This window comes from Pistacia vera, unplaced genomic scaffold, assembly GCF_008641045.1.
Source record: "Pistacia vera cultivar Batoury unplaced genomic scaffold, PisVer_v2 Contig728, whole genome shotgun sequence".
Lineage (NCBI taxonomy): Eukaryota > Viridiplantae > Streptophyta > Magnoliopsida > Sapindales > Anacardiaceae > Pistacia > Pistacia vera.
Window position 1 is genome coordinate 342272 of NW_022196588.1, and position 12666 is coordinate 354937.

Sequence of the window (12666 nt, forward strand, 5' to 3'; positions counted from 1 at the left end):
GGCTAGAGCCACCATAGATCTGGCTGAAAAAGACCAGATCTGGTTGTTAATGGTAGTCATATCTTGGACGTCGTTGACGACCAGATCTGACCAAAGATCTAGTCGTTTGACCTTTTCTGGCTAGATCCATGGTGGATTTGACCGAAAAATGTCAGATCGGCGCACGATCGACCAGATCCAGTCGGTCATATGCCATTACGATGACTTCCGATCACCCTTCGGTTGTGGTGGCCGACTGCCAGCATTTAATAGGTGGGTGGGGGTGTTTTTGTTAATTTTTAATGTTTTATTATAAGGAGAGTTTAGCTAAATTAACAAACATAGGGGTTTTAAATAGTTGTATAGAATAAGATTGGATTTTGAAAATAGGGAAACAAATATGTATTTTAGATAGAATAGGGAAAAATAATAAAACAAACATAGCCATATGACTAAGATTTATAAACATAGATTTATAGACTATGGTCGGAGAATATAAAAATTAAAAAAGTGGATTTTTATTACTAGATTTGAAGTCATATGTCTAAGGAATTTTGTTTTCGGCAGAGTTTAAGGAAGAAGAGCTTATAGAAGAGTTTATTAGAATAGAACTTTTATGGAAATTTTGTTAGTTGTTTGATTTAAGAAAATGTAAAAGAGCTTTCTAAAATTAATATACCAATTACCCAAAAATGTTAGATTAAGAGAAATTTAAAAGATTACATAGGGGTATTTTTTAAATTTCAACATTTTTAATAAGCTGAAAAATAGCTTATGGGAAAAGTTCAAATTTTGAGCTTCTCCCAAAAGTTATAAAATAGTTTTTTATAGCGTATAAACGATTTTGAAATGGGACTAGACAATCTAAAAAAGTTTAAAAATGCTTATAAGATTAAAAAAAACTCTTTTGGCCAATAGATAAACTCAACCAAACAAGCTCTAATTAATGAATGACAGCTCGTCAAAATATTATTGGGTGCGTTTAGTTTATTATTTTGGATAGAATTTTGAGAATAATATTGGGTAGTTAAATAGGAGAGTATTACGAGGTAAAATTTAAAATTTCTAGAAAACCCCATAGGTTTGCTAATTTAATTAAATACCCCAATATATAAAAATTGTGTAAAATGACAAAATCACCCCCACTACCCGCAGTGCCAGATTCCGGCTACCACCACCGGAATCTGGCCGAAAAATTACGTTACGACACAGACCGGTCGGATTTGTGTCGTAACGCATCGATATGGCCTTTTCCGGCTAGATCCACTACAGATCTGGCCGAAAAAGGCCAGATCTACGGCCAGATGTGGCCATCGACTGCCGCAAAGGTCCCTCTTTGTCGGTCAACGATGACCAAATCAGTGAATAACCGACCATTTTCGGTCGTGGTGTAATCCATTGTGACAGATTCCAGCTACCACTGACGGTGGTTGCTGAAATCTGGCAAGTATGAGTAGGTGGGGATGTTTTTGCTAATTTTTAAACTTTTTTTTCTGGGGGTATTTAATGAAATTAATAAACTTAAGGGGTCTAAAAATAATTAAAAAAATATAGTAATATTTCTGAAATAATGTGTCAAACAATATTTAGGGAATAAGATTAGGAATATGGATAGAAATAGGGAACCAAATGCACCCATTATAAACACAAAACCCTCGTCCTTTTATTTTATTTTATTTAATACAAAAAATTTCATAAAAACTATACATTAATCCTAATGACTCCTCGATCAATTTTCAAAGTTTGAGTCCATTTTGTATTTTATTTTTCTAAAATTCATTATAATGTTCTTAGAAGAACTAAATTTCTAAGAAATGAAGGTTGGTTTGATTAATTAAGAAACCATCTGGATTTTTTTTTTTTTTTTTTTGTTTATTAAAAAGTTTAAAACATCCAATATGTGAATTTTAGGGTAAACTAAAATTAAAACAGAATCAATAATGCCAATCATATTTGAATTTTAAATTAATAAACAGAGAGGTATTTTGAATCGATTGAATGATTCCATTTAAGTATCTCCTCAAGGTGAATGAAATAAATAAATTAACAAAATCCTTATTGTTATGACTAAGAAATCAAAGGCTGACGTGGAGTTGCGTGACGAAACGTGACCTGCTCCCCTCAGAACGGTAAGCGCACGTCAGGCCTGCCAAGTACCCTGGTGCTCCCACGTGTCCGCTAACCTGCTCCAAATCGCGTGAAATCGACTTGAAAAATGGGTAATGGGACGTAAAATCAGATTAGGTCCTGACAATCACACCAACCCAAGGATTTAGTGATGATTACGCACATTCAACTGGGTATAAGAAGAGGAAGACCCTTTCATTGAGGGGAGGGGATCATTTGACATTAGAACTTTCTCTCTCTCCAAAAAGACTTTGTATTTACTTTTGAATCATCTGTAAGTCAGTCCGCTTTAGCGACCTGACCCACCATATTAATACAAATCAGTAGATGTAGGATTTGCTACCTTAGCATCCGAACCAATTTAAAAACCCTCATTGCATTTATTTCGCTTTCTATATTCATAATCACGTGTGCTTTTTGACCAATCAACGTTCCACCGCGTGACAGTTAGTTGGTGTCTAAATTTCGCATCAACAATTTGGCGCTAGAAGGAGGGCCTGATTTAGCGTCTACCCTTCATCAAGAGAATCTTTGACCTACTGGTCCTACAACAGCAAATGGCCCGCCAATCTGAGCCAGAGCAAGCTAATCAGCGTACTGAAGAAGTTCCAGTTTCGCAAAATGTTGCGGGGGATGTCCCGACAGCTTCACAACTTGACCCTGCCATCAGAAACTACATGGAGAGGTTCGATAATACTCTCCAGACGGTCAACCAAAGGTTGGACCGTTTGGACCAAGGCATTTTATCTACCACAGCTAAGGCGATGCAACCGCCAAAGACGCCTGCAGGTCGAGCGAAAGCGCGGCAAAGGGCAATAGCCCGTGCAGCGAGCACTGTAGCGCGTAGGCGCAAGGGTAAGCAAGTGGCAAAAAGTAAGCCTACGGGCTCCCAAGGACCAGCGAACACAAAAGGTGCCCCGAGCAGGGTATCGGCAAAGCTGAGACTCGACGAAAAAGTGAATCCCGAGCTGTCCCATGCCACGTCGCAGGCAAACCCAAGCGAAAATGCTGGGCGCGATGATTCCTATCACCACCAGCAGAACGACCCCGATCGTTATCATGCGGGTGGCCCCCACACCTCGCGGGGCGGTTCGTACCGCCGTGAGGGTCGTGAAAATGCCCCGCACAATCCATCGCCTTCACACGCCTCTAGTCAGCGTGTGTCGAGTGCGGCAGGAAATGTCGGCCGAGGCGAGGAGGAATCCGACCTCCAGACCTTCCTGAACCGCAATCGAGAAGGCCGGACTCGCACGGGTGAAAGCAATCCCCAATTGGCTCCGTTACCACAAATTGAGGAGCTACAGCGAGCTCTGGACAGGTTGAGGGAGCAGCAAAACGAACAGGCATAGGTCGCCTCTGCATCCCCTTTTTCTCCCGAAGTGCTAGCTGCTCCACTTCCACCAGGGTTTAGACTGCCCAGATATGCTGCCGTTTGAGGGAACTATGATCCGCAGGATCACTTATATGAGTTTAACGACCTGATGGAGCTCCACCAGGTCGGACCTTGCAAATCGTGTTTGGCCATGACGCTGACTTCTCACACCAAGCGGTGGTTAAGGTCGCTCCCGACGGGATCGATCAGTTCATGGCCTCAGATGAGCACGACGTTCCTGCAGCATTTCCAAGCCAATCGGAAGTTTCGTGCCTTTGAGCTACCTCAGCAACGTAAGGCAAGAAAGAGAAGAATCCCTGCAATCTTACATTGATCGATTCCACAGGGAACTCAACAAGGTGGCCCACGCCCGAAGAGTCCATCCGAACACTTATAATAGCTGGAGTTCGCCGGCAAACCGACCTGTGGAAAGAACTTAAGCTGAGGAGGATATTTCCCTCACTAGATTCTAACTGGCAGAAAAGTATCTCCGAATAGAGATTCATTGGCGGCACTCTGCCGTCGCGATACGGCACTCCAGCAGTATGTCTGATCGCAAAGGAGACATTGATGATCAGCGAAAAGGGAGAAACCCCGTTACGAGCAGAAAAAGTCCTATGCTCTTGTTCCTCGTCGCGACCGCGACAGGACTCAATACACATTCGCTGAACGTGTCCATATCTGCAATCCTCGACAAATCTGAGGAGGCCAGCTTGCTCGGTGAGCCCGAACCAATGAAAACTCCTGCTACGGCCAGAAAAAGCAAAAAATACTGCCGTTCTATCGGGATACGGGCTCACACTGATGAATGCCGAGCTCTAAAGCAGGCTATCGAAGAGCTCACAAGAAGGGGCACTTCAAGGAGTACATTGATGACTCCCCAAAAGAAAACCAAGGGGAGCAAAAGAAAAAGCGTCGTGATCGCAACTGGTACAGCAGTGTGAACAAATTTTCGGAGGTCCGCACCTCACGGGAAACAAAGGAACGCAGGAAAGGTAGTCGCGAAGCGATCATGACCCGATCAGGGTAATGAACACTTCGCAGCAACCTCAAAAAGCCAGAAAGGAGGAACCAATCACCTTCTGCGAGAAGGAGGCAGCTCGCTTGCACCATCCTATGGGATGCTTTGGTGATCACGCCCTGATAGGGTGTCATAATGTCTGCAGAATGCTTGTAGACAACGGAAGCGCGTGAACATCCTGTTCAAGTCCGCTTTAGATAGAATGAAACTAGTCGAGGCCGACCTGAAGCTAGCCTCGATGCCTCTGTACGGTTTTACAGGGGATCACCTGATCCCAAAGGGACGATCCAACTATCAGTCACGCTCGGCGACTACGACGAGGTGACTAGGTTACTGAATTTTTGTCGTGGACTGCCCGTCAGCCTTTAATGGAATCTTGGGGCGACCTCTGTGAGAACCTTCAGGGCAGTCACTTCCATTATCACCTCAAGATGAAGTCCCCACTCCAACGGGGATCGGAGAGATAGGGATGCAAAGCGCATCTCGCGAATGCTATGTAAAGCGGTACAGATGGCAGATAAGGGCATCGTGAGTGGGGCCCCGCCAGGCTATGGCGATTAGCCGGATCGAGCCACAGCCTGGTTAGCGGAGGAAACATAGATCTGCGAATCCAAGAAATTCCCCCAGCGGCCCGGTTGAGGATTGTCCGAGGTTTCGGTCGATCCGAAAGAGCCGAGCTGAGTGTGTAAGGATTGGAAGCTGTCTCAACCCAGCTCGCTTCCGAGCTGGTAAGCTCTTAAAGGAGAACATTGACGTGTTTGCCTGGTCGCACGCAGATATGGTCGGGATTAGCCCGGACATTATTTGCCATTCATTGATGTCAGCAGTGAAGCCAAGCCAGTTCGCCAAAAAAGAAGGGCGATGGATTCGGAGCAGTAAGCCGCACTTAAATAAGAAGTGGAGAACCTTCTCCGAAATGGATCCATTCGTGAGGCTCTCTACCCGACCTGGGTTGCCAATCCGATCTTGGTTAAGAAGCCAAAAGGCAAGTGGGGACCTGCGTAGACTTCAGTGACCTTAATAAAACTTGCTCGAAAGACAGCTTCCCCCTGCCGAGAATCGACCAGCTCGTGATGCCACTCGGGGCACGAGTGTTAAGTTCATGGATGCGTACTCGAGATACAATCAAATCCTGATGTATAGACCAGATGAGGAGCATACGACCTTCATTACGGACGGGGGCTATACTGTTACAAAGTCATGCCCTTCAGCCTCAAGAATGCAGGTGCGACCTATCAGAGGTTGTCAATCGAATGTTCTCGACCAGATCGGGAGGACAATGGAGGTCTATGTGGACGACATGCTGATCAAATCCCAGGTCGCCTCAGAACATATTGCACATCTCGCAGAGTGTTTGACATACTCGACTCTACAGAATGAAGCTGAACTCTCTCAAATGTTCATTCGGGTTCATCAGGAAAGTTCTTGGGATTATGGTCAATCAACGGGGCATAGAAATAAACCCGAGAAGATTCAAGCTCTGCTGATATGGAGAGCCCGACCAGCAAAAAGCAGGCATGAGTCTGAAAGGGCGGGTAGCGGCACTTAGTGCTTCATATCAAGGCTAACAGACCGCTGTTTACCGTTTCAATGTTTTGAAGGCCAATAAGAAAATCAAATGGACTCCCGAATGCGAGCAAGCATTCCAGAGTATAAAAGAAACACTTGGCAAGCCACCTCTCCTCTCTAAGCCTCTTCCACAGGAAATCCTGCTCATCTACCTGTCTGTCTCCCAGTTCGCGGTCAGTGCAGCTTAATACGAGAAGAGGAAAAGGCTCAGTGGCCAGTATATTATGCAAGTAAGCGTCTATCGAATGCCGAGATGTGGTATCCCGAAATAGAGCGACTAGCTTTTGCTCTGCTGGTCGCGTCCAGAAAGCTGCGACCTTACTTCCATGCCCATACAATCAATGTGATGACAAAATACCCCCTCAGGCAGGTCCTTCAGAAACCAGAAGCCTGGGTAAAAATGCTCAAATGGGCCATGGAATTGAGCCAGTTCGATCTAAAGTACAAGCCCAGGTCGACCATTAAAGGGCAGGCTGTTGCCGACTTCATCTCGGAATTTTCCTATCTCCAAGAACGCCTAGCAAAGCCGTGCAAGAAAGTATTCAGAACCTGTCGACTTGGAACCTCTAAGTCGACGGGTCATCAAACAGGAAAAGAGTCGGGCGGGTCTTCTCCTTGTGAGCCCCGAGGGGGCTCGAATTCATGGTATTCTCCGGTTCGGGTTTAAAGCGACCAACATGAGGCGAGTACGAAGCCGTGCTCTCCGGGTTGCAACTGCCAAAGAAATGGGTGCAACCCGATCAGCATTTACAGCGACTCTATGCTGGTCGTCAACCAAATTCTAGGGGAATACCAAGCCAAGGAAGAGATGGTCCGACCTGAAAGAGGCTAAGACTGCGCTGGGGTCTTTAAGCACTTTGAAATCGCTTAGATCCCCAGAGAGAGCAATTCTATAGCGGACGCCTTGGCCAAGATAGCCTCGTCGCTAGATTCAAAGGCTCCAGACAACATTCCTGTTCGTTTCGTCGGTGCTCCAACTATCAGCCGACCGAAAGGCCGTAAATGTGGCTCAATCGGATTTCTGGATGAATCCCATATCCAGTACCTCAAGGATGGGACTTGCCGAGCGACAAGGTCGAGGCAAGGGTCTTGCGAGTAAGATCTGCTTGTTTCACAATCATCGGGGACAGCTGTACAAGAGAGGATTCAGTGCCCCTCTCTCCGATGTGTAACCAGTGAAGAAGCAGACTACATCATGAGAGAAATCCATGAAGGGATCTGCGGTAACAACAGCTGCTCGATCTCTTGCGAACAAGGTTGTTCGTCAGAGATATTATTGGCCTCGGATTCAAGAAGATACGCACAACTTTGTCAAGAAATGTGACAAGTGCTAGCGGTTCGCGAACATTCCGCGAGCCCCCTCGCACGAGCTGACAACAATGTCTAGCCCTGGCTGTTTCCATGTGGGGGATCGACCTTATCGGTCCCATGCCAGTTGGAAAGGGAGGGGTCAAGTATGCCGTGGTCGCGGTCGATTATTTCACAAAATGGGTGGAAGCCAAACCTCTGGCCGCGATCACGACCAGAAAGCTAAAAGACTTCGTTTTCAAGAACATAGTGTGCCGCTACGGAATTCCCCACACCCTCATCTCGGACAATGGAAAGCAGTTCGACAATGAGGAGTTCAAACAGTTCTGCGACAAGCTGGGCATCCATAAAAAATTCGCCTCAGTCGCCAGACCGCAAGCAAATGGCCAAGTTGAAGCAGTCAACAAGACCATCAAGCACACTCTAAAGGCCAAACTTGGGGCAGCCAAGGGGAATTGGGCTAACGACCTCCCCGAAGTCTTATGGGCGTACAGGACAACTCCAAGAACTTCCATCTCAGAGACCCCTTTTTCGCTAACATATGGCTGCGAAGCGATGATTCCTGTAGAGGTGGGAATCGGTTCACTTCAGAGGGACTTGTACGATGAGGTTGAAAACAAAGCACTTATGAGGGCAAGTTTGGACCTCGTTGAAGAGCATCGCAGCAAGGCTTCGCTAAGGATAGCAGCCTACCAGCAGCGAGCAAAAAGGTTTTTCGATTCAAAGGTCAAGCGAAGAGACTTCCAGGTCGGGGACCTTGTGCTAAAGGAAGTTCTCCTCGGGACCAAAGAGCCGAGTGCGGGGGTACTAGGGCCTAACTGGGAAGGACCGTACCGAGTCAACAAGGTGGTCAGACCGGGGACTTACCATCTCAAAAGATTGAACGGTTCCAAAGTACCCCGAGCTTGGAACGCCGAACACCTCCGGCCATACTATCAGTAATCCCGAACTCAGCTCTCAATCAGTTTATGTTAATTTCATTTCTGATGTAAAGCTTAATTTTGTTCGCTGAAAACAGTTCGTATGTGTTCTGTTCGCGTGTAAGAATTCGCATGTAATATTGCTTATGTAAAGCTTTGTAAAATGATCTCATGTATGAAAAAGCGAACTGCGGTTAAAAGCAAAATGTATCTTCATTTATTTACAAGCAAAAGTTGACTCAATTTCAATGGAGCCAAAGCTCGTTACACTACGGCTGGTCGGGGGGATCCTTGGAAGCAGCACCCGAACCCTCTGCCTGGTCGGGCCCCCTGGCGGCTGCTGCTGCTGCTTTGTCGTCTTCCTCTGCCAAGAGCCGCAAAGTCTCTTGCCAGCCCGGTGGGAGAACGGACACGTCGAAATCTGGATTCTTTGATCGCAGCGTGTAAATAGCCCCGATCGCCCAGTCGGCGGCCTTTTCCTCCGTCTCCTCTGACTGAACCCGCATTTCTTCAGTCAGTGAAGCGATCTTTTCCCGACTCTCCTGGAGTTCGGCCTCAAGAGCTCGTTTCTCTTGTTCGGAGGCCTCTCTTTCCTGTTCAGCCTTCTGGGCCCATATGGAGGTCGTCTGGATCTCCTGGTCCTTCTCTCCGACCTCCTTGGAGAGCCTGGTGGTTGTCCTTTGAAGCTCCTTCACTTCCTCTACACGTTGCTCAAGCTCCGCCTTTTGGAAGTCCACAGTTCGTAAAGCAGCATCCTTTTGGAGCAGGTATCTGTTCGCCGCTTCGAATGCTTGTATCCTTTCAGCTTCGACGGACTCCAAGCTTTTCTTGAGCTTCGCGACCTCCTCTAGCTCGCTGGACTCCTTCGCGGCTCCCAGCCGAGTCCTCTCCATAGACATCCTCATCGCAAGTAGAGCCTGCGAGCACGAAATGGTTAGAAATGAACCAGAACAAAATTTTAAGAACAGCTCGTTTACCTTGCTTAGATGCTGGAACGACGTGGTCATCAGGTCGTCGCCCGTGTCAGCGAACTCATTGTAAGACTTCGATAGTCCACACTCGAGCAGAGAATAGACTATCAGCTGCAGGTACTCGGGCAGGCTCCCCAGCGAGTCCAGCACTGGTATGTCCTTCGCCTTGTCGGAGGTGATCGCCTCACTTGCAGGTTCCTTGCCCGACCTCCTTGAGTCCCTTCGCGACCTCAAGGGCTCCTCCTCGGATTCGGTCTCAGACTCTTCGGCCTGAGCCTGTTTCCTCTTCTTTGACCTTTGGGCCGGGGCCTTACGCCTTGGGCGTGCCGGTGGTGCCTGAGCGACCTGTTCTGCCCTGGTCGTTTCATGCACAGGGGACTGTGAAGGTGCAGCAGTTCGCACCGGTTGTGCAGGAGTGGGATGAGCAGCTTCAGCCGCTCTCTCCCTCCTCGATCGAGGGAAGACGAACGGTGCTCGGCGGGGCTGCTCGGACTCCTTCGGGGGCATAGTTTCTGCATGCGAGTGCGTTAGTAAACAAAATTGCTCCGCGACCAAGACGAAAATTAATGTAACTTACCTTCCAAGGGTTCTAAAGACGCTTTGTTGCTGATAAAACCGTACTTCTGCAAGTTGGCGGTTGTCACGAGCTTCCTCGTGTCCCGGCTCTCCTCGTCTAGTACTCCAAAAGATACTAGCCTGTCCGGGTCGTCAAGTAAGTCTTGGCTGGTCGTTCTGTTAACTGCAAAAGAATACAGGTCGTTATTATAGAGCGTGCGAACAGATAATATGCCTCATGAGGAATAACCTACTTGGTGTCTGAACGCGGCAGTGGCCGTCATAGCAGAAAAAGAAGAATTTCGTCTCGTAGGCCCCCGTGTTGCTGGGATAGCTATGTATCCCCTCGACGATGGTAGGTCGCCGGGACAAGTAGTATGAATCCTTGTCCCTACTCTTTTTGAGGTAATAGGCGACGCTGAGCTCCACTGCCATTGGCTCACCCAAGCCGCTTTCGCAGCATGCGATGTACATTGCGACGGCGATGACATACGCGTTTGGCGTGAGTTGCATCGGTGCGATCCCGAAGTGATCCAGGACCGACCTGATGAAAGGATGGAAGGGAATCATCCCTCCACCCTTGAAGATCTCTTCGGAGATCGCGGCAAGGCCGTCGGAAGGGCGCCGTGACGACCTAGTATGGTCGAGGAACACCTCCGCGCGGACGTCAAACTGCTTTTTTATCCTATTAAGTTCTTCTTGGGTGAGAACCGAGAAGACATCAAGGGATGCGTCCTCGGGAACGTCCCGCGAGGATGAGCTGGCCGCTTCCTTGGGTCTGGACGTTGACGGATCCATTCCAGAGTCTGCAACATCGACAGACACGGTCATTTAGGCCTTCGTGTTCTGTCCCGTGTGGCGGCAGGGGACAAATTCCTAAAACCCTAACAGTAACTCGAGCCGCCACCTACGGCTCGAGTCCGGCAACAGTGGCGCGTCTCTGGTGGAACACCGGGAGACCCAACGCCGTCGCCCACCAACCAAACAAATGCAAAAAAAAAAAAAAGAGAAGAAGAGAATCTTACCTTCTGGGATGCGTAACCGAGGCCGAAACTTGTTTTGGTTGCCTGAGAAGCGCCGATCGAAAAAGAATAATTTCTGGTTTGCAAAGGCTTGTCACTCGAAGCAAAAGGGGTTTTCGTGACTTCATCTGAAAAATGTGAGTTTTTATATGGATGGCGAATCGACGGTTACCACTTCTCGGAACCGAAACGACAACCTCCTCTCTCTCCCCGCATTTAATGCTCCCCACGTCGCATTAAATGCCGTGATGGGAGTCGTCGTTCCAAGTGCGTCGTGCAGTCAGAGCTGTCGAAACGACGCCGAGTCAGCACAGCGCATTTAATGTTTCTGGCAGACACTGCAGCGCATGCAGAGCGCCTGACAGCGTGGATGCAGGTTCATTGAATCTCTCCAAGGCACATAAAAGAGCGCCCGACGAATCCAGGTCGTTAAAATGACGATTCTTAGGTCGTTTGGGCGAGAATTGTGCGAGGTCGTGTTCGCCGAAGGTCATGTCCCGAGCTTCTTCTATTCAGGTCGGAACAACCAAAACCTCCAACCGCGGCATGACTTAGTTTCCAAGGTTCGACCCTCAAACCTTACAAACTAGGGGGCTTCTGTTATGACTAAGAAATCAAAGGTTGACGTGGAGTTGCGTGACGAAACATGACCTGCTCCCGTCAGAACGGTAAGCGCACGTCAGGCCTGCCAAGTACCCTGGTGCTCCCACGTGTCCGCTAACCTGCTCCAAATCGCGTGAAATCGGCTTGGAAAATGGGTAATGGGACGTAAAATCAGATTAGGTCCTGACAATCACACCAACCCAAGGATTTAGTGATGATTACGCACATTCAACTGGGTATAAGAAGAGGAAGACCCCTTCATTAAGGGGAGGGGATCATTTGACATTAGAACTTTCTCTCTCTCCAAAAAGACTTTGTATTTACTTTTGAATAATCTGTAAGTCAGTCCGCTTTAGCGACCTGACCCACCATATTAATACAACTCAGTGGATGTAGGATTTGCTACCTTAGCATCCGAACCACTTTAAAAACCCTCATTGCATTTATTTCGCTTCTATATTCATTATCACGTGTGCTTTTTGACCAATCAACGTTCCACCGCGTGACAGTTAATTGGTGTCTAAATTTCGCATCAACACTTATATATTATTAATAAGGGATAATTACTGAGATTTGGTCAAACCGGTACCAATAGTGATGTAAAATCGAGCCCTCATTAACAAAATTGATAACTCAAATCACTGTACCATTATCCTTGACCTTAAATATCTACTAAAAGAATAAATTATTTTTATCCTCCCGAGGTTTGCCTAACACTCCAAAACCCCCCCCTCAAGCATGTGTTATGACTATTTTACCCTTCATCTTACAATTTTAACAAGATTTTATTAACGTTTGACAAACGGTAAGAGATTTTACGTCATTACTGATACCTGAGGGGGGTTTTCAGGTTTGACCAGACCTCTCAGTGGTTTAAATAATTATGATTTTTTTATTATAAAATGAGTACACGACATTTTCCCACCCAAGGTTTGCCTTAATGACACTTTCTTACCCAAAAAGTTTTAAAATACTATTTTCCTACCCAAAGTTTATATTTTGTTAATACCTAAAATACATTTCATTTTCTCAGCTAACGCTCGATGAGTTATCAGAAATTAGGGTAAGAGAGGTTTTATAGAGTGGATGCTAGTGGATCGATTGGTGGTGACTGATTGAAGGAAATCAGGTAAGAACATAAAATTCTAGGTTTACGATAGTTGGCAATCAGCGAGAAATCAATTGCCTGAGTGAGAGGGGTTTTATAGAAAGAGACCAG